This window comes from Marmota marmota, unplaced genomic scaffold (genome assembly GCF_001458135.2).
Source record: "Marmota marmota marmota unplaced genomic scaffold, marMar, whole genome shotgun sequence".
In the NCBI taxonomy this organism is placed as follows: Eukaryota; Metazoa; Chordata; class Mammalia; order Rodentia; family Sciuridae; genus Marmota; species Marmota marmota.
Window position 1 is genome coordinate 16,864,783 of NW_025999999.1, and position 19,252 is coordinate 16,884,034.

Genomic DNA, 19,252 nt, shown 5'->3' on the forward strand with positions numbered 1-19,252 from the left:
TGACTTAAAGTCTTTATTTGGAGAGTCAAGAGTGCTCAAGCTGCATGTTTTCTTGGCAGGGCCTGGCTGGCCCTGAGCTTGGCCTGGGGGGTGCCTGGCTCTGTGAGCTGATGCCTGGGCTGTTGAGGAGACCCAGTGGTGGCTCCCGTCCTTCCCGAGCTTCTCACAGAGGGTGTGATGTTCATGACACACTGTGAAGGGATGGGAGATGAGGGAGTCAGAGAGGGACAGGTCCACTGAATTGGGCGAATTCCCCTGGGCCTCCTGTGCCATAAGAAGACAATGCTGCTTGCTTCACAGAGTCCATAAGAATTATGGGCAGAGACCTGGGAAGTTGAAGAAATGCCAACTGCAGTAACCAGAGGGAAAGACAGTGACGTGTCAGGTTGTGAGTAGGGCAGCCTGGGTGTCCCATGACCCTGGCCCCGGTGTTCTGATCCAACTCACTGAAAAATGGGGTCAGGAAGCATCTGTCACTTACCCTTAGCAATGAGAACCCCCATTGGAGCCTTTAATATTAATAATAATTGTAATGCTTAATGTTGTCACAGGCCATAGCGCCAGGCGTTCTGCGTGGCAGGGGTGATCTTCTGTAATCCACATAAACTAGCACTGGAGGGGAGGGTATATCCTTATGTTCCAGATGGGGAAATGGGGCTCAGAGACGTTTAGGGATATGACCCAGGCTTTTAAATGGCAGATATGGGCTTTGAAGTCAGGTCTGTTTGATTCTAAAGCCCCTGTTCATAAGTCATATTCAAAATAGCAAGTAGACCTTGGGAAAATTACTCACCAACCTGAGGATCCACTAGTGACAGAATGCAGAGTATCAGTGGAGTGTGACCCCAGCTGAGTGACCCTGGACAGTTTCCTTCATGTTTCTGCTTGATGTTCCTCCATTTTGAAGGGAGTGTGACGATCCTGTCTTGTCAGTGACTCCCACTGCTGTAAGCTGATGCATGTTCCAAAGAGACCATGGAAGAGGTGGAGCTTAACTCAAAATCTTGAATCCTTAGTGCAATTGACTCAGCAGCCCTTACCCCTCCCCACCATTCCTGCAGCACACACACACCTGGTGGGATTCATAGGCCAAAGCGGAAGATGATCCCTCCTTGGTTTCTCTGGGGTGTGGCCAGGCCCACCCCATTAGCTGACGGGTTCCTACCCCTGATATATCTGCACTAGCCCTTTGACATATGGCACCATGGGACTTCCCCATAGGTTAATAAAACCCATTACATTTTCCCTGGAATAAGCTATTTCTTATGTAGGCTGAGAATGGGTTGGAAAGAAGATTAGGTAGCAGAGGCATAAAGACCCATAAAGTCTGCTGTGAGTGGTTGAGGCCTCCTAAAGAAACAACCTTGAGACTTGGAAACAACCTTGGAAACACACAACACAAAGAAAGGCTGGGGGTGTGGAAAGTAGAGAAGGAACAGAGGGGCTGGGATGCTGACCACCAGCTCCTGGCAAAAGGGAGCTGGAGGAGGGCTCGGGCTGTTCTTGAGGCTCTTGGGGATGGAACAGCCCAAACCAAGAAGGTTTCTCTGCTATGAGAGCCTGTCTTATTCTGTGCTGCTATAACAAAATACCTCAAACCAGGTAATTTACAAAGAACAGAGATTTATTTTCTCACAGTTCTGGAGGTCAGGAAGTCCAGTTTCTGTTTTCTGGGGAGGGCTGCTCTCTGCCTCTAATATGGGTGGGTGGGAAGGAAGGAACACCATGTCCTCAGGTGCTGGAAGTCTGTGGGGCAAGAAGGGTGAACTCCCTCTGTCAAGCCCTTTTATAAAGACTCCTAATCCTACTCATGATAGTGGAATCCTCAGGGCTCAGTTGTCTCCCAAAGGCCACACTTCCCAATACTGTCACTTTGCATTAACTGTCTACTTGAATTTGGGAGGGGACACCATCATTTAAGCCTTTGTAGAGACAGGTGATAGTGGAGGGAGTTGATTCAGGAGGGGCTGAGCTGAGGGGACTCTCATGTAGCCTTCTTTGAGGATGCATGCAGTCACTGACTTTCTTACAACCAACCTTGACAGTAATGTGAAGCAAAAGCAGAAGATGGCCAAGTGACTATGGCCTGTGAAACCCTTGAAATTCTGAGCCAAAATAAACCTTTCCTCCTTTAAGCTGTTTTTCTCGAGCATTTTGTCACAGTGATGAAAAGCTAACATGGTTATATTATTTTATATAATATTTATAATGTACATTCTTTGTGAAGCAAGAATCGAGTTATGAAACAGGTATTTTATAAACCAATCACTTGGCAAAATAGCTTAAATAATATCCAGGCCATTACTGTCTCTTGTTTTCTAAATATACCTTTTAAGGACTACATAGCCACTATCAAATAATCATCATCAATATACCCATAAACAATTAGCAGAGTTCACATTTCTGAACACCTAAATTGCTTTCAGTCTTTTTGATATTATAGATAACATGGGGGTGAACAACCTTTCGTTTAAATCTGCGACTACTTTTTTAAAAAAAATTATTTCTTTCAGATCAGTTCATGGAATTGATGTTACTACCTGAAAAGAAATGGACACTTTTTTTTTTTTTTTTTTTTAATTACCGTGTTCCCAGGCTGGTCTCGAGCTGGTGGGCTCTGTGATTGATTGTCCTACCCGTGTCCTGAGTAGCTGGGGCTACGGGCACTGCCACCACCTCTGCTAGGAATGAACACATTTAGTAATGTTTTTGATATGTACTGTAAAATTGTTTAAAAAAAGGTTAACAAGAATATATCTTGCTTTAAAATCTTTGTATATTAAAAAAACACAATTCTATTTTTTTGGGGGGGGGGCTAGTGAACTTAAGTTTTTCTTTCCATAACTTCCACCCACGGGTCCAACTTCACACAGAATAAATTCCATATATAAAGAGAAATATCATGTCCCAACCCCTTTTAAGAATCATGTCTTTTTCAGACATACTCTTTTCCCCCTGACTACACTTTCTCATTATTTAGAACTTCCCTCAGGTCTTTCACCATCCTGATCATCATCTTTGGGATTTGGCTCCGTTCGTGTCTGTCCATCTTTCCTGGGCTTGGTGCTTAGAGAGCAGCAGGGCAGGCAAACAGCTCCTGTCTCCTAGAGTTCTCTTCTTTAGTGCCCTTATTTTCTGGGGTTCATTCAATTTAAAATTAAATGTAAATTCATTCCTCTTGTAAAAGACTCACTCACTCCAAATATACAAAGTATCCAAGTTCCCATCAATTTTCTCCTTATTCCTTGTCTCACTCCTCCAGAGCTCATTTCTCTTCACTAGTGTATGTAGATATATATTTAAGCTTTTAAAAAAACATAAACCTGTTTATGGCTACTTCATTCTGCAGTTTTTTTTTTCTTTCCACATTTTTATTGGTGCATTATAGTTATACATAAGGGTGCCATTTGTTGTTACATATTTGTAAATTATGACAATATAATTTGGGCAATATCATTCCTCAACACAGTTTGTTTTTCATATAACTGTATTTATGGAAATTCCTCATACCAGTACATGTATATTTTTAAAATGACTACATAGTATTCTTCACTGTGGGTCTGCTATAATTTATCTTTTCTTAAACTTCCTATTTATGGACACTTAAGTTGTTACCATTGTTATTTTTACTGTTATAAAACATGTTTCAGTGAACACTCCTGACAAGCATTCATTCCCTTATTCTAGATTTCTGGAAGTGTCTATTTGGATTGAAAAATAAATGTGAATTTAAAATTTTCGATGATTATTGCCAAATTTCCTTTCAAAAAGACATCAGTAGCACTTGAGTGCCCACTAAATTGCATTCTTGTTGGCACAGATATAATCAGTCTTCAATTTTTATTAAACTGATAGATAAAATTGACATATTAATAGTCTAATAATTTTAAAACAAAGTCAGGTACCTTTTAAATATGATGTTTTGCTTCACCAGTTACATTTCTGCTGTGAATTTCTTGTTTATGTTAAAACATAGCATTTCTCTTTTTCTTGAGTTATTTAAAAAAAAACACATCCTTTTTTTTAAGAGAGAGAGAGAGAGAGAGAGAGAGAGAGAGAATTTTAATATTTAATTTTTAGTTTTCGGCGGACACAACATCTTTGTATGTGGTGCTGAGGATCGAACCCAGGCTGCATGCATGCCAGGCGAGCGCGCTACCGCTTGAGCACATCCCCAGCCCCAAACCACATCTTTAATATCTTGCAAATTCTTCCCTCCCTTCTTTTCTCAGACATATCCCTCCTAGAGTTCCTCCTGAGCCTGCCTATAAATGTGATTGCTCCTTAAGATTGAAGCTGGGCTGAGGATGCAGCTCCATGGTAGAGAGCTTACCTAGATAGAGTGCAAGGCCCTGGGTTAGATCCTCAGCATTGTAAAACAAAAAAGATGGGAGCATATCTGTTTTTCTGGCATTTCCATTTAATTCCCTATTCAGTTGGTTCCATCATTTTCTGGATTCCCTGTTTTCTTCTTTCTTATTATTCCCCTACTTTGTTAGAGCATGACCTCAAAGAAGAAGTGCAAGAGAGGTGAAAATGCTACGTCCTTGCATGTGTGAACATGTCTCTATTCTACCCCTTATCCTTCAATGATAGTTTTGATGGGTATAAAATTACATAAGGAAACTATCAAAGGCATTTCTTCATGGCATCTTGGTATCCAGTGTGCTGATGAGAAATATGACATCAATCTGATTTCTTCCTCTTAATCTTCCTTTTCTGAGATTAAAGATCTATCTTTTTTTAATTTTTGGTGTTCTGAAATGTTGGTTTTTTTGTCATTATGTGATTGTCTTCCTCCCGTTATTGTATCCTTATAATCTGAAAACTTGCATACTTCAACTTTGGGGAATTCTCCTCTATTATTTCTTTGATAATTTTTTTCCTTCAATTTTCTTCATTCTCCCAGTAATTTCTTACAGCTTAATGTTAAAAAGAGATTTTTAAAATTTACATCTATTGTATTGTCTCTCATATTTACAAAATAATTTGAAAAATTCTCTTTTTGCTTTATTTTATGTCAGAATTCCTTCTTTCCTGTTGGTAATTTAATTTCAATCATGATGTTTTCATTTTTTAGGAGCTCTTTTGTACCTGATTTTTCTTTCCTCTCTGTGTATGTAGGTGCACATGAGTACACACTACTAAGAAAGCAACTTTTTCTCCTGTGTCCTAAATTTATACATTTTTCTTAGAATGATTTTTCCTGTTACTTACTTTGATCCTTTTTCTTTTTATCCTTTCCTTGAATATTTGATACTATTTAATTTTTAATCTCATATTTAAGAATGACTTACCTAAGTTTTTATATTTAAAGAAAAAAATTAATAAAAGTTACTTTGCTAGATTTTTTTATTAATTTTTAAAATTTATACATGACAGCAGAATGCATTACAATTCATATTACACATATAGAGCACAATTTTTTCATATCTCTGGTTCTATACAAAGTATATTCACACCAATTCATGTCTTCATACATGTACTTTGGATAATGATGTCCATCTCATTCCACCATCATTTCCACCCACGGCCCCTCCCTTGCCCTCCCACCCTCTGCCCTGTACTTTGCTAGATATTCCTAGTTGGATTTTGTTCACTTCATTTCTTCCTGTCCATGCCTCATGACTTATCCATGGAGTCCCTCTCCATGAGTCATTTCATCAGCACACAAAAGATAGAAAATGCCAAGTGTTTTAGGGGCTCTGTAGACAGTGATCAGATATGTATTTATTTATTTTTAATTATACAATAACTTTGATCCATCAAGTTTTAAAAAGCATATTATTTAATTATCAAATATTTGGGGATTTTTCTGGATATTCTCTAGATTTTAGTTTCTCATTCCATTGTCGTCAGATAACGTTCTGTATAATTTCAGTTCTCTAGTGTTATGGAAACCTGTTTTAACTCCAGCATATGGTATATCTTGGTGAAAATGCCACGTACCACTTAAAATAATGTGTGTTCTGTTGTTGCCAGGCTTAGTGCTCTTTGGAGAGTCTAGGTTGGTGCAGTTGACAATGTTGTTCAGAATTTATGCTTTATTTCCTGTTCAGTTATGCTATAAATTGAGAGATAAATGGCAGAGAGATGGTGATGTTAAATCTCCAGTCACGATTATGAATTTGATGCCTTCTCTCTGGAAATCTATCCATTTTGCTTTATATACTTTGAAGCTTTGCCATCAAATGAATACATACTTACAGCTGTTTTGTTTCCTGATAAATTCATACTTTAAACCTTGGCAAAATTTCCACATTTTCCCTTATCATACTCTTGACTTTTGCAGTCTACTATATCTGCTGGTAATATAAAAACTCTACCCTTCCTGGGCCTGCTGTTTGCATGATACATCTTTTTCTATCCATTTTCTTTCAACTACTTAGGCTTTATATTTAAAGCTTGTCTCTTATCGATAGCATAGGGTTGGGTGGTACTTTGCTATTATTTTCATGATCTCATCTATGAGAGTGGCTACTCCTTTTATATTTATTGTACTGTATTATGATTGGATTTTGTTTTGCCATTTTCCTATATTGTTTCAGTTTATCCTATCTGTTTTTTTGTTTGTTTGTTTGTTTCTCTATTCCTCCTTTTTGGCCCTCTTTCAGATTTATTGACTATTTTCATTTCATTTCATTTTTATTTTTAATTAATTAATTTTAGTACTGGGGATTGAACCCAGGGGCACTTTACTACTAAGCTACATCCTCAGTCCTTTTATAAAAATAATTTTTAAAATTTGAGACAGGGTCTTACTAAGTTGCTGAGGGCCTCATTAATTTGATGAGGCTGGCCTCAAATTTGTGATTCTCCTGTCTCAGCCTCTTGCATGGCTAAGACTCCAGGCCTCAATTTAGTTTTATTGTTATTTCTTCACAAATTTGAGGCTGGTCTTAGCAATTTGGAACCTGTATGAAAATAAAACAATAAAAAGGTCTGGGATATGGCTCAGCGATAGAGCACCTTGGGTTCAATGCCCAGGACTACAACACAACAAAACAAAATGATACAATGTAAACCAAACCAAAAAGGTCCATGTGCTTTAAAGAAATTAAGAAAAACACAGTCTTTGATGTTACCCATATATTTACTATTTTTGGTGTTGTTTATTCCTGACAATCCAAATTTTCCTTCAGCCTTATAATTTCCTTAGCCTTTCCTATGGCTCGGTTCTGCTGGTGATGGAGTGGTTTCTGTTAACCTGTAAATGTCTTTATTTTACCCTCATTCTTAAAATATATTTTTGCTGGATACAGAATTCTCATTACCAATTTGTTCTCAGCACTTTATTTTTTGGGGGGCTGGGAGTGGGAGAGAATGTTCTAGCATGGATGAAGTCCTGGATTAAATCCCCAGCAAAAAAAAAAAAAAAAAAATACCAAACAAGCAAGCAAAAACCTTTCTAATCTCTTCTGGCCTCTAAATTATCTACTGTCTGCAATAACTTATATTATTATTTCCCTCTGTTTAATGTGTCATTTAATTTTGTCTGCTGTTAATTTTGTTAGATTTCTCATCCATTTTGCTGTGATATATAAAGTGTGATTCTTTTTTTTGTATTTGTGTTTCCTAGGATTTCTGAGCTTCTTCAAGCTGGAAGTTTATCTTTTTTCACCAAAAGGAAATGTGCAGTAAAATCTTGGCTCTTTTGACTGTACCTTTTTTTTTTTTTTGGCCTCCTCCTTTCTATCTGCCCCTTTTGAAAATTCAACAAAATCATATTAAATATTTGATACTGTCCCAAATAAATTTCTGTTTATTTAAGGAAATCTTTCTCTTTTTGTTCTTCTGATTGGATTATCTCTTTGCTCTATATTCAATTTCACTATTCCTTTTGTTATTTTCAATCTGCTGTTCACTTCAGTTTGGGGGCGGAGGGGTGACTGGGGATTGAACCCAGGCCCTTACACATCCTAGGCAAGCACCACACCACTGACTGTTGACATCTTTTAGAGAAACTTGAGTTTTTCATTGTTGTTATAGGATATCCATTTGATTCTTTGTCTATAGTTTCTATTTCTCTGCAGGGATTTCTTACTTTTGCGAACATATTTTCCTTTATACTCTTGAGAACAGTTACAATAGCTGTTTTAAAGTTCTTGTCTGCTAATTCCATATCTGGTTCATCTTCCAGTAGGTTTCCAATGATTGTCTTTTATTTTGGGTATGAATCACTCTTTCCTCTTTCTTCATATGTCTAGTAATTTTGGACTGAGTCCTGGACATTTTGAAAGACAGACAGACAGACACACACACACACACACACACACACACACATTCCTTTTGCAGACTTTTAACTTGATTGGACACAAATTTCAAATTCTAAGTCCCCTGTGGTTGTTGGCATAACTGAACTTCTGGTCAGAGGTCAGCACCATGTATTTGTGGTGCCTTTTCTCTGTTCTCTACTTTCTCAGACTTTTCTTCTCATTCCTTAAGTTCCGCGAACCAGTTCTGCCCTGTGCATCTTCAAGCCTTACCCTTGGTCCAAGTATTGACTCCTTCAGTGTTTGCCTGGTTTTGGTTACTCTCTAACTCCTGCAGATAACTGTTTTGTATATTTTGTGCAGAGTTTATATTTAGTACCTGAAAGAAGTTTGTATCAACAGAAGCTACTCTGCCATTATCAGGGAAACCTCATACACTTTTTAAAAAATATTTTTTAGTTGTAGATGGATACAATACCTTTATTTTATTTGTTTATTTTAATTTTTTTTTGGTGGTGCCAGTGATCGGACCCAGTGCCTCATGCATGCTAGGCAAGTGCTCTACCACTGAGCCACAACCTCGGCCCCCCACACCATACACTTTTAACACAGGAACACTAGCCTTTTCTTTTTCTGTTAATGTGAAGAGCACACACACACACACACACACACACGCACGCACACGCATGCACGCACCATGAATCTTGGCTTGCTTCCATTTTTAGTCTTCCCCATCTCCTCATGTTCTAATGATGACATAATTTGAGATTTTTCCAAATACTACTAATTTTTATGCATAAAATGCTTTGAATTTAACTATGCCTAAGCAAAACTGGATTACAAAATGGAAAATTCAAAAAATGGATGTTCATCTGTGTTTTCCTTTATCCTTTTTTTAAATTCTAATTTGTTTTATCTGACATCAGAATGCATAACAATTCATATTATACATATAGAGCACGATTTTTCCTATTGCTGGTTGTCCACAAAGTAGAGTCCATTCGTGTTTTCATACGTGTACTTAGGGTAATGAAGACCATCGCATTCCACCATCTTTCCTACCCCTGTAACCCCTCCCTTCCCTCTCTTATCTTTGTTTTTGCTGAAGTAATTCTTTCAGAGAATATAAATGTGGCAATACTTACAGTTTTCTGAATACAGACAAAATATTTATTTTATCTTCCCAGTTGAATGTAATTTGAGTAGATAAATGATTCGAAGTGAAAAGTTAATTTCCCTTAGAATTTGAAGATATTCTTCTCCTTTAGCACTATGCTGTTGGGAAGTCTCACTCCATTTTTTTAAAAAATATTTTTATTCTATCTTATATTTTTTAAACTTTGCATGATATGTTTAGTTTAAAGTCATTTTTTTTTTCTAGGAACTTAGTGGATACCTTCAAGATAGAGATTCAGCTCTACATTTTTTTACATATGCTTTTAGTTGTCAATGGACCTTTTATTTTATTTATTCATATGCGTGCCAAGATACCCAGTGCCTCACACATGGTAGGCGAGCACTCTACCACTGAACCACAACCCCAGCCCCAGCTCTACATTTTTTTTTCTATTAAAATAAGACATTTTTTTCTTTGTACAGTACTCTCCATCCTTTCCATCAAAAAGTCCTACTAGATGAAATAAAAATCAAGGGCGACCTTTTTTGGGATCATTTTTGATTCGTCCATTTATACTATATTCTATGCAAATATCTCCTCTCAGTTTTCTAAATGATTAAGTTCATGCTGGTTTTCTGCCCACTTATCCGTTATTTTTGTGGCAAATTATTTTGATTCCCAAGATTACTAATTGTTTTTTCCCTCTTGCAGATATATTAAAAATTTTTATTTCTTCTTTCTTATATATGACAGTAGCATGTATTTTGACATATTATACATACATGGAGTACAACTTCCCATTCTTGTGGTTGTACATGATGTGGTTACACTGGTTGTGTATTCATATATGAACACAGAAAATTTATGTTCTGTTCATTCTTCTGTCTTTCCTATTCCCATCCCCCACCCTCCCCTTCATTCCCCTTTGTCTAATCCAATGAACTTCTATTCTTCCTTTTCCCACTCCTTAGTGTGTTAGCATCTGCATATCGGAGAAAACATTTCAGCCTTTAGTTTTTTTGGGATTGGCTTATTTCACTTAGCATGATAGTCTCCAGTTTCATCCATTTACTGGCAAATGCCATAATTTCATTCTTCTTTATGGATGAGTAATATTCCATTGTGTATATATACCATATTTTATTTATCCATTCATCTGTTGAAGGGCACCTAGGTTGGTTCCATAGCTTAGCTATTATGAATTGAGCTACTATAAGCATTGATGTGGCTGGGTCACTATAGTATACTGTTTTTAAATCCTTTGGGTATATGACAGGGAGTGGAATAATGGGGTCAAATGGTGGTTCCATTTCAAGTTTTCTGAGGAATCTCCATACTCTTTCAGAGTGTTTTTTTTTTTCAGATCCTAATTATACAAATTCTACAACCTTTTTCTGTCTTGAGTAAATCTGTTAGTTTTCAGTCTTATGTTTGATCAGCACTTCTTTGACCATTTTCAGTTATTTCTTTTCCTTTGTCTGACTCTCTATACCTACCTGGCTATTCTTTTTGGATGTTACTTGGGAAGGATGTTCAGGAGATACCACTATGCTAATGCCTTGTCTTGGGGTTGAAATAAAGAAGCTGTGCTATAAACGTGAATTATGTGTTTGACAAAAATCTTGAAGGACCTGAAAAGTAGACATGTGAATTGCTTCAGTGCAAATGCAGTGTGGAAAGTACACATCAAGAAAAATATCTGAAAACCTTGACTGTCACCTGCACTGGGAAAATGGTACAGGCATGAAGGTCCCCAAAACTAGGATATCCAAAGATCAGGATGGACTTCCAAGAGGGAAAGCTCTGGCCTTTGGTCAATGATCTTTCTTATTTAGAACCAACATATACTTTAATAACCCAGTTGTAGATGGCATTGAATCTCCCAACCCAGGAGCTTAGCAGGCTTCGGGTGGCATAATTGGGCCTGGCTGGGAACCCGAGGATGTGATTGTCTACCACTCTCTACCCTGGCATCATCTGTGCCTCTCAAAAACTAAGATACAATGGAAATAAAATGGACGTTGGAGCTGAATGTCACCAATGGCAGTCCACTGGAATGGCATTATCTCTCTTGGCCTGGTTTCCTGGGGCATATTGTAGGGCCTAATTTCTGTGCTTACTTATTCTGCTGGGACTGCAGACCTTTAAGACTACGGAAAGAACATAGGCAGTGTGGGATGCGTAAAGAGCCACTCACCACACTGATGCCACTCTCCTGTAATACGGTATTTCCCCCAGGACAGCATCTAATTGCCACTTGCACAAACCCACTGTCTTTACCTCAACAGCCTTGCCCAGTGGGCCATTGCAAACATTTATTATTCTTTGAGTGACAAAGCTCTTCCCATCTGTCTCTTCTGAATTTGTTGTTTTTTTTTTTTTTTGAACTTCTACTTCTTTTCTGCCCCGACTTCTGTCATCGAGGCAATATCAAAAGTAGCAACATGCATTGATATCACCCACTCTGCTAAAGATCTTGTGTACCGCAGTCTACCCTTCAATGTCTTTTTTGAAGTTTAGAGAGAGCGAAGATTTTCTTTTTCCCTCCAACCTTTCAGGAAGTTGCACAATTTTCTCAGGAAATTAGCATGAGAGAAAATATTTGCTAACATCTGACTTCCCTTCAACCAGACCCACCTGCTCTGCAAAAGCTACTGGAGGAACACGTTTCCAGAAGGTTCGTTTTGGAGACAAAACGGTTGTCTTATTTCCTTGATTATTGTTTAATGCATTCAGAAGAAAGGAAAAAAATGTCAAGTGTGTATTTTAATGATTCAAAGAAGGATCTGAAGCAAGAGGAAGGGAGTTTTGAGGGAGTAAAGTTCCCTCTCGATAGGCTGATTAAGGTTTTGTGGAGTGGCCTTATATCCAGGCCAGGACCTCTCCTGTTATATCGCCTTATATCCCAACAACTCCATAGAGTAGGCCTGGGTATCTTCATTTTCTTTTTATAGGTGAGGGATCTGAACACAGAGGTCACAGTGACGATGGCTTCCATTGCTGAGCACCCACGAGATGCCAGGCACCTCTCACTGGGCCCTACCTCCTAACACCGCTGTGGTGGGGAACACACCTTATTCGTGTAGGTCTCACTTGGTCCTCATCCCAGCTCATCCGGTGGTAGCTCATATGACCGGGGCTGACACCTCTTGGTAGCTCTGTTTGCCGTTTTCTTATGTTTGCTTGCCTCATGATCCCGTCTCTTTTCATGGGCTTTCTTGCTTGCTTGATTTCTGTGGATGCCTTCAATCTCTTCCAATCCTCCAGTGCACTGAGAGGCTGAGAAAGACCTTTCATTTCAGAGGTCCTTGCTATCCATTGTCTCAGGTCAGAGAGGTTGGTCAGGTGCTGTCTAGTTGAGGCTTTAAAAATCCCTAATGTCAATCATCTTGGCTACCTCCCCTTTCAAGGTGGGACACTTGATCCTTGCTGGCCAGTTAGGGTCTTCCTTCCCCCTTAGCTCTGATTAGTTTGGAGCTGGACATGGGACCTAGAGTTGATCAGAATCTTCTAAGTATTTTTCTGATAGATCCAACAGCAGGATAATCTTCTTCCCTTGGGTTTATATTTTGAGTGAATATGAATACAGGGAAGGTAGTAGTTCTTAGTTCTTTTCTGTTGCTATAACAGAATACTTAAGACTGAGTAATTTTTAAAGGAAAGAGGTTTACTTTACTCATGGTTCTGGAGACTGAGAGGTCCAAGCATGTGGTGCTAGCACCTGCCCAGCTTTTGTTGAGGGCCTCCTGTTGCTTCAACTCAAATTGGAAAGAGAAGGGCCAGGAGGGGAGAGGGGTGCGTACATGGAGAAGAGTCAAGACACAAGGGTGGACTTGCTTTATGACAACCTTCAGTCACAGTAACCAATCCAGTCCTGTGAGAATGAGAACTCACACAGGCACAATCTGTGAGGCTCCGCCCCCATGACTTAAATACCTCTCACTAGGCTCCACCTCCTAACACTGCTGTGGTGGGGAACAAACCTCAACATGAGCCTTGGTGGGGACAAACCATATTCCAACTGTAGCCGTTGACAATTTCTTTATCAACACAAAGAAAGTGTGTCTACAGATTAAAATTAATGCTGAAACATAGTCAAAGATTTGACAGTATCTTTTAAGGCTTTGAATCCAGCCCTCTCTAAAGGCAACTCTACCCCTGGACTTTCTCGTTACAACAACAAATCAATTTCCCTTCTTACTTAAGCTGGTTCAAATAGTCTGTCGCTTGTAACTAGTAAACTGGTTTGTGGAGGAAACAAAACAAAACAAAACTTTCATTTTTAGTGTTTGTCCCTTACTGCGGTGTAACTGCTGCCCATGATGGCCATGTCAAGTGGCCCAGGTTCAACAACCAGCTTGAAAACTTATTATTTGACTCTTGGCTTTTGTGAGCAAGTACCAGCCAGCTGCAGCCCACCATGGCTTGCAACTTAGAGTCCCAGTGAATTGGTCCCCTGTGGAGCTGCTCCAGTGAGAGAAGTGGCCATTGGGCCACTGGGTGGCCTGTTGCTGCCCCTTCTGCTTCTTGGAAAGTGCTCAGCCCTCCTTGGGCACCCCTGGGTGGGAGGACAACACACTTGAGTTTGAGGAATTAACACTTCTCGGATCGTGGTGTTCCAGGTGTGGTTGGTGGCCATCTCCGTCTTCAGAGCCGTGCCCTGACCCACAGTCTACAAGTGTACACGAGTAACGCACTCCCCCTCCACAGATGCACAGGGGAATCTGTGCTGCCCCTCGCCCTCCGGTTTGGAGCATGTGCTGTGTGCACCAGTAGGGCTGGGGTGATGCTCCATCCTGCATGAGACTCTAGTGTGGGTCTGGAGAGGGCCCTGGGACTTTCCTGATAGTGCAGTGACCTCTTCCTTGTTCAGGATCTGGGATCCCAAGGGGAAAGGGAGGAAACCATGGGGAACGTTTCATAGATCAATTTGTTTTCTCTTCTCATGCCCCACCCTCCACTTCTGCCTCTGCTTGTTCCCTTGTGTTTTTCTCCTGGCTTCATTTTGTTTATCGTCTCTGACACTCAGTTTCCACGGCTGTGAAATGGGGGCAGAGTGCTCAGCCCATAAGGTCACGGGGAGAAAAGCCTCCCTGCCCCACCCGTGCATCCCAGCTTACCTTCCCCTGGCCCTCTCACCGGCTCCTGGGAACGGGCTGCTCCTTTAAGTTGCTGTCAGAATCCATCAGGCCTGAGCACCGGGAGGGAAATCATTTAAATCCATCTTCAGGTTTCTGGGTGATGCCCTTTCCCTGTTGACATTTGTGGACACTGACTTGGTTTTTCTGCAGCGACGTCATCTGATTGACCTGTTTCCTGAGGATGTTGCCTTGGCTTCCGCAGATGCTGAGGAAGAGGAACTGCTGCTGGCAGAGCCGGGGACCAGGCTCCCTCTGAGCTGCGGCAGGCACCCACCTCCACCAGGGTGGTGACTCACCGGTATTAATTGCACCGCAATTATCCTGGGGAGCCTGAGTTTCCTCTTGATGTCTCCTGTCTGGTTTCCTTTTGACCCGCACAGCTGTCTAATAGAGATGGCTTTTGTGATTTCTTCGTTAATGCGGTTCATTATTTGCAGCGCTGCCTTCTGCCTTCGGTGGCTGGAGGTTTCCCTGCTCTGACTTGGAGACTTTCATGAGTTGTTCTTCAATCGGGGCTGCCCGCATTGTCTGTGGGAGAAATTTCATTTGCAAATCAGAAGAAGTTCATGGAGCGTGTCGAGGTGTTCCTGCACGAGACGGTGTTTTCATCTTCCCGCGTCTCTCCCTAGTCACCCCCACGTGCCTCGGTTGAAGAAGAAGTCCCCGTCTCCCAGACCTCCAGGAGCCCGTACAGACAGCGGAGCAGCAGGCAGGGGTTTGTTTGCTCCTTAGCTGCACTAATTATCTGCAGAGGGCTGCAGGGCCACCCGAGCCTCTTCTTTCAGCATTGTGCCCTACGCTGGGTCATGCCACCGAGACCCAGACGTCTGGAACCCTAGAAGCTTCTGATGTCAAGTGTCTTTAGGAAATTACAAAAATCAAACCGACTCACCTAAAACTTTTTATTCCACCCCCCTAAAACTCGGCATAGGCTGGGATGGCTCGGGAAGTTTCTGTGGCTCATGTGCATCCTTTATAAGCCGAGGCCAGACACAGTCCCGAGCAGTGGTTTCTGGCTCAGTCACTGCTTTGCAGAATCAACCAGCCAATTGCTATTGAGCACCGGGCATTGTTCACTCTGCCAGGAACTTCGTGGAGAGGGGTCATCAAGAAGGAGAGTGGAAGCACTGCTTTCATTTCCAGAATGACACCCACCTGGGTGAAAGGAAAGAAAGAGGAAGCTCCTCGGGGGGAGATAAACCTGCAAGAGGTGCCCCAAAGACCTAGAGGGGAGGACCCCAAGCCCTCTGGCACCAGAGAGGAAGAGCTCACAGTACCCATCAGAGGCCACCCATTTCTACATGAGGGCCAGGATGTTTGAGAGGAGACAAACAGGGAAAGAGTTTAAGAGATGTCAAGAGCATCAACGGTGGAAGCCATCACAGGGGCAGTAAGAGGGTTTGATGGGGTGACCGAGAGCCATGGACTAACTCCCAGTGAAGTCAGGGAGGAAGGGAGGGATGGGGGTCACTCTGGGGTAGGGGGCACAGAGACCTGCACACCCCTGGCAGTCCTGGGGACCCTGACGTCAGCTACCTAGACTCGGCTATGTGTGCCAGGATTCAGTGGAACCACAGTCAGACGGAGTTCCTGAAAGAGGATCTGTGCGCCATGCTCAGAGTTAAGCCCCCAGCCATCTGTAAATCCCCGACATCTAGACCAACCCACCTCCCAGTGATGAGGAGTAGTTAAGCTGGGCTCCTGAGAACAGGGTCTCTGCCTTCAGGGGTGACATTCAGTTGAGGAGATGAGCACTAATAAATGCCACAGGACGGCTTATCAGTGACAGTCCTGATAAGCTCTGTGTTGGGTGTTTTATTTACACTGTCAAGAATTTCCATAAAACTTCACAAGGTGGGTCTGGAGTTGGCTTCCGGGGTGCAGAGAAAGAGGTGATAAAGGATGGATCGCCTCAGAGGACCTCCTTAAGGGCATGAGGACTCAGAGGAGGGTAGGGGCACTCGAGGGTTGGCTTGTGGAAAATCAACTCGTTCTTCCAGACTTTGGTTTTCCTCCCAGGGAAGGTGCCCCCTCCCCCTGTGTGTCTGAACCACTACCCAATGGTGGTGTCCGTCAGTCCTTCCTACACACACAAGAAAGAACCGCGTTTCTCTAGCATTGTGAGGGAAAAAGAAATAATAAGGGCTTCAAAAAAAAAAAAATCTAGGCTTCAGGAGCCAAAAGAAAAAACAAATCCTTGCACATGGGGCTCTGAGGCTTGAGGACGTTGGACGGGGGTCCCAGTCGAGATGACTCATGGGAGTGGAAGCCTGATACTAGAGGTTGGGGTGAGAACGCTGGCCAAGTTGGTTTCGATCTATGACAGCTGATGCTTCCTAGCCCAGGGTCCAGGAGGTGATGTGTTTGAGTAAGGGCTATGCATCTATTTCTTAGGTTTTCAAGAATGAGGATATACTTCTTTTCTAGGGACAAACATCCTTAGGAAACCTTGATTGCAGTCTTTGTATTCTGGGTCAGTATTGCTAAGGATCTCTTGAACTCACTAACAAGGAGGGGGCAGAGGTGAGTTGGAGCCGGCTTCCTCTTCTGAAGAAATGAATAAATAAAGGTTGTTTGTTTGAGGTACTTGTCTTCAAGCTAGTTCCCTGAAGAATTATATTAAAAAAGGAAAAGAAAAAAGAAAAAAGGTACGCCAAGACATCCAGCATGACCACTTTGAGCATTTAGACTGTCTGGTTACCGACCCGTTTAGCCATGAACCTGAGTGTAGAAGACCACGTTGCCTGGGCTGAGAGAGGAGGCAGCCCTGGGGGAGAGGCACAAGATGGACATGACGATGACTGTTCCAGTAGAAAGCAGAGTGGGCCCTGGGCCACAGTGGAGGCTCAAATGAAGAGAAAGTTACATCCAGTTGGTAGGAGTCAGTGACTGGGGGACGAAGCCCGCCATCAAGGCTTGGAGGAGAGAAGAAACTTTGAGATGACACTTGAACATTGGCAGAACTTCTTTTGTTTACTGTTTTATAGATGATTGTTTATAGGACTTATAAATTATAGAAAGTACCATGTTAATTGTAGCAAATATTAAAAAGCATAAAGAAGAAAATTAAAGTGCTCATGACCCCAGCACTCAGAGAGAATACAAGTAGCATTTTGATGCACTTCCTTCTAGACTTTTGTCTGTGTGTACGCAAGTCTATATACTCACACGTGTGTGCCCATTTCACAAAATTGGGCTTATACTGAACAAATACTTGTGAATCCCACTTAATAAAAGAATGGGTTTCAACATATCATGAAATATTTTTCAAAGACACTATTTATAAAGGCATTGCCTGCTTGTCCAAGAGTTTATTTAACTGTTTTCCAATTAGACATTCAGTTTGTTTCTATTTTCTCACAATTATGAGCAAGGTTTTGCTTAATCTTCTTACACATAAGTTGAATGGAAAGCTTTTGCTCTGCAGCGATGGGGTTGAGGGTGGAGATGATGGGTAAGGGGTGTTCCACAAAGAGCCCTCAGTGGGAACAAACACGTGGAGGAGGAAAGCTTAGGAGTTCGTGAGGAGCAAGCCAGGCTGTTTGGCTGGAGCACCGGTGCATTTGGGGCTCAGGCAGAGGCAGGCTGTCGAGGACCATGACTGGCTGGCTGAGAGGTATGCCCTTAGTTGAGAGGGGGTGGACAACCACTGGTGGGTTCTGAAGAGGCTCAGGCAGTTAGAGAAGTGCTCATGCTGAGGAATACCACAGTGGTAGGAGAGGACAGTGGAGGGAGGGGAAGAAACTGGAGACCTGGGAGATGGGCTGCAGCCTGGGCAGGGGTGAGAGCCTGCACTCCCGGGAGGGCTGCTGGAATGAAAGTGGCAGGGGGTGGCTTGGAGGCCATGACTCTGAGACTTAGAGGCTGGTTGGGAATAGAGCCAGCAGACTGAGCCATCGATAGCCTTCTTGCTTGGAGTCTTCGTAACGGGGAGAATGGGGAAAACGTGAAGATGTCGAAGCCCCGAAGGGCTAGTGACTCATGCAAACCTGTGACCTAGTCAGGGGTTAAGTCAGGCCAGAAGCCAGATGCTCTGTCTTGCAGTCAGGAAGCCATTAGCATGGCGGATGTTAGAGATCCCTGCTCCACGAGGATCAGACGCCGTGCATCCTGGAGCCTGTGCCCCAGAGATCATCCTGAGGTGAACTCCTGTCAGCTGTGACTTTGGACCTTTTTTTGCTTATTGGAACACGGGTTGGACACTGCCTGTGACTGAGAAATGGGCAAAAAGAAAAAAGAAAAAAATAAACCTCAAACTTCTTGGTTTATTCTTCAAACTTAGCTCCTCTCTAGGCCAGGTTGACTGGACAGAGTGGTGAAAGACACACACACACACACACACACACACACACACACAACCAAACCCCCTAACAAAATCAACCCTCTAACAAAATCAACCCTCTTTTGGTCATTCCAAAGGATGGCTCTGAGATTCGTCTGTTTGCATGGAAAGCTCTCTTTGCACCTCTTGCCACAGCTGGTCCCTGGTCCTTGGCAGTGCCTCCTCTCCGAGGGCTGCTGGGCTGCCGGAGGACACTGGGCTGCCCTAGAAGGCAACAGATCGTTTGTTCCGTCGGGTGGCTGCCTCGTTACACATGCATGCACAGTTCCTTTTCATCTCACATTTTAAATTGTAGCTTTCCTCCCCTGATTGGTTTTGTGACATCAAACAGTTTTCAACAGTTCGAAAAATCAAGACCAGTATATAATAACCAAAATAAAAATAAGATAAAGAAACAAAAACCAAAAAAAAAAAAAAAAAAAAAAAAAAAAAAAAAAAA

At 41.9% G+C, this 19,252-nt stretch overlaps 2 long non-coding RNA genes across 4 annotated transcripts in view; one reads left to right on the top strand and one right to left on the bottom strand.

The window, feature by feature from the left end:
• LOC125617996 overlaps positions 1 to 19,252 on the top strand; it is a 33,994-nt gene that overhangs the window by 12,699 nt on the left and 2,043 nt on the right. The window lies entirely within an intron of this gene.
• Positions 543 to 14,757, bottom strand: LOC125617995. 3 transcript variants are annotated; one of them, XR_007349199.1, is made up of 5 exons: positions 14,451 to 14,757; positions 3,906 to 4,016; positions 2,585 to 2,678; positions 1,637 to 1,746; positions 543 to 952 (listed from the first exon to the last, which is right to left on the bottom strand). It is a non-coding gene; the product is annotated as an uncharacterized LOC125617995 (long non-coding RNA). The 3 variants fall into 3 exon arrangements; XR_007349200.1 differs by lacking the exon at positions 3,906 to 4,016; XR_007349201.1 differs by lacking the exon at positions 3,906 to 4,016 and having other exon boundaries at positions 2,585 to 2,681.